At 33.4% G+C, this 3,490-nt stretch overlaps 1 long non-coding RNA gene across 2 annotated transcripts; it reads right to left on the reverse strand.

Moving 5' to 3' along the window:
- Positions 1-306: 306 nt before the first annotated feature.
- On the reverse strand, positions 307-2,695 carry LOC116164756. Of its 2 annotated transcripts, none has more exons than XR_004143982.1 (3): positions 2,345-2,695; positions 2,210-2,297; positions 307-984 (listed from the first exon to the last, which is right to left on the reverse strand). It is a non-coding gene; the product is annotated as an uncharacterized LOC116164756 (long non-coding RNA). The 2 variants fall into 2 exon arrangements; XR_004143983.1 differs by lacking the exon at positions 307-984 and adding an exon at positions 1,199-2,068 and having other exon boundaries at positions 2,173-2,297.
- Positions 2,696-3,490: the final 795 nt, after the last annotated feature.

A 3,490-nucleotide genomic window follows, 5' to 3' on the forward strand; every position in this document is an offset into this window, starting at 1 on the left:
CTTATTTAAAATTTGCTTGATTTTTAATCGGATAATTTTATTTTTACACGAAATTTCGCGACAGCTTTTACTTATATATGGTGCGTTTGATCGAGAATTGATCGAGGCAACAAAATTTGAGTGAATTAAAAATAAAATTATCCTGATTTAAAACCAAGATCGAGTGTATTTTAGGGATCTTAATAAAAGACATTAAATTTCACAGCCACTATATATTTTACGCATTCCTACACGCATTTTTATCGCTAATAAAAGGGTACCTAGCGTTTAATCGCTTATAAAATTTATCGTAAACATTATTTGGTCATTGCTACTGAGTTGCTGGGATTTTCCCATGGAAAGTGGCATAACGATTTTGACATCTTTTTTTGACGTCTAGTCTGGTAATCTTTATAAGAGAAATTTGTATCCTTGGCCTTTGCACGACTTAGTTTGAGTTATATACTACAAAAATAGATTTAAAATGTAGGTATGTCGTTTTCGTGTAATTCTGAACATGAGTGAAACAGGAGTCCGGATCGTCCTGTAAATTCCACAGGCGTCGGCATGATGATCTAGTGGCAAGGATACTCGGCTTGCAAACCGGGGGGAGCTCAGGTTCGATTCTTTTCAAGAAAAGTTTATTTAAATATTTTTTTCACTAAAATGCGTATACCAATTCAGCACACTTGGGCATTAGGTTTTTTGTAGGTTCAAGATTGTCTTCCCAAATATTTATGTAAAGCAAAGTTGTACAAAAATGCTGCGTAATTTTCCGAAAGGATAACTCGTCTGCTATTTACGAATATTCGGCCGGATCATGAGTTATATACGTACCACGCATAATTCAATAAGGAATGATCAACAAATTTGGATTCAAGGAAGTCCGTGGAAATTTTAGGTCACGTCCAATATGCATTAAGATGACAGCTCTCGTTCCAAGGTGTGTTGTGTTTTTTTTTTGGAATCTAGATACCATGGATTATGTATGACGCATTGTGATTGCTGAAATGTATAATTAGTTAAGCAATTGGTAATTTTATACATGGTTGCTACTGACAATAAATACATAAATAAATAGATAAATAAATATGTAAACAACTAAATAAATAAATAAGTGAATAAATGAATAAGTATGTAAATCTCTGAAGTGCAGTCTATGTGCCATAAAAAGGAAGTTACTAACCGCGATAAGAAAAAGATACCCACTTACTTAAAAATACACATTTATATTTGAATCTCCTATAGAGTCTGACTTATGCGTTGGTTTAAAGGAAAAATCCAATACTATATACTACGTAAAGTATGTAAGGGTTGATGACAAATATCCTAAACGAAGTAACTTATGTTTATATTCGATATCCACAAGAAGTATTTTATTACGTTTATGAAATAAAAGACGAGATTTCTCTCCAACCGATTTATTACAAGATAAGCCGATTAACTCTTTTCTGATTACGATTGAGACTAAATTAAAACACGCACTTTTGATCCTGACCTAGACGGATTTTTACGTTTCCCTATTTTAAATGATACCGGCAAAGACCGTTAAAAATCTCTTATCAGTATAGTTCTAATTAAATTACCCTTAAGAAAAAATACAGAATACTGTATTATATCTTAGCCTTTAATATCGAGGGTCGTGAATGGGTCCTTTGCTAACTACTTCATTCTGTTTCTTAACTGTTATTTATTACCTTTACTAACAATCTTTATTAATTGATTTTAGCAGACCAGTATCATAATTTATTAGTTAATCAAGAGAATTCGTGGGGTCTTGAAACAGTAAACTTTTAAAGTCTAATGATCAAGTTGGTTTACGATTATTTTATCGCCGCAATCTTTTTCTGATTCTCGCAAGGACAATTTCATTATTATCTAACGTCCACTGCCTTAACCGTAATGTAGCGATTTCTTCTAAATTCAGGGCACATAATAATAAAACCTTAGTATTCGAAATCCTTGCTAATATTCTTAGTATATCAATTAATAGATTGCTTTTCCGTTGATTTGATTGGTATTGGGAAACTAGCGAAAATACGCCAAATGGTGGAAAACCCTGTGACATGAGTTTAGATGACTGCTTTTTCTAAAAAAAAAAAGTTACTGACATGGTATGTGGTTCGTATTTGTCTTGATGAAATACGACACTTAAAAATACAGTACTTGAAATTAAACCCTAAGAAGATTTACCTTCAAATTCTCTTTCGAACACAAAAAATTAGCATACCTCAAATTTATAGGAGTGTGATTTAGAAAACAGTAACTGTATGAGAACGGTTGGAAATAAATTGTTTCGACCTTCTAATGGCAGCGATCTAGAACAAAAGATAACATTGTGATTAAGCAATTCGCGGCTACTTACGTAGTTAAATCGTATTTCGATCTAAAACCAATTCGAGAATCACACAAACAACGGTCAATGGCCAGAAATAATTTTTCGTCATCCCATACTGTTATTTCAATTTAACTCAACTCATTTGACAAATGAAATATCATTCATAACGGACGGCGTCCGTTAAAAAATAACGGACGCATATGCGGCCGTTAAGAAATAATGCTTTTATTGAAATACAAACAACTACTTATTATAATGAATATGAAAATTAAAGTGACAGTTATTATTGCTAGAAATCTGTAGTCCATCGTAGGAAACTTGAGGACCACTATCACCTGTTGATGTTACACTTGATGAAGAAGCTGTGGCTATGGATGTTGTAATTTCAGAGTTTTCCATTGGACCTTTGAAATAGTTGTTTTGTGATTTTTAATCGCTTCGAAACAGAATTTTCAATATACGACTCCGCTACCGCAGATGAATCCCAGCCTCCAAGTTCCTTCACTGTTAGGAGATCGCCACCATTTTCTGCAAGCATGGTAGCGGATGACCTCCGAAACGAATGGCCCGTGTATAACGGACTTGGTTGAATATAAACCTCGGCTGACGCCTCGGTTTACAAACTTCAACCACGTCCGTTATTTGCTACATATCGGCCTTATGACGTTAATAACTATATAAAGATGTAATTAGTAGACCAGCATGGAATTATTAAACCGCACTGCATCGTCTAAATGAAGAACCCAACAATTCTAATTCGCCACGACGAAATGCTAAACAATGTACAAAAATACAGTGGTCCTCGAACAATAGTTACAGTGATACTCAACCAAAAATAATTCATATGTATTTGCAAAAATAAAATTGTTACAACCCATACTTAACGTTCTACATTATTACATTAAGAAGGAATAAAGTAAACGTTCTATTGCACGACCAACTACCAGTTGTATGCAGCCTATATACATCTGTACAATATGGTGTAATCTGAGTTTTAAATATGTTCTGTCCATACACTCACTCCAATCCGATTTCTAGTACTTTTTGGGCAACGCAGTCCTCCACAAAACCATCCGGATTTTTTTATTTGAATGAAATATACTAAAACTGGTATTTAATAGACTGTAGTGAATAAATTAAATACCGTGCAAATAATAAATTTTGTAATTAATT

Source organism: Photinus pyralis, unplaced genomic scaffold, assembly GCF_008802855.1.
Source record: "Photinus pyralis isolate 1611_PpyrPB1 unplaced genomic scaffold, Ppyr1.3 Ppyr1.4_LG2, whole genome shotgun sequence".
In the NCBI taxonomy this organism is placed as follows: Eukaryota; Metazoa; Arthropoda; class Insecta; order Coleoptera; family Lampyridae; genus Photinus; species Photinus pyralis.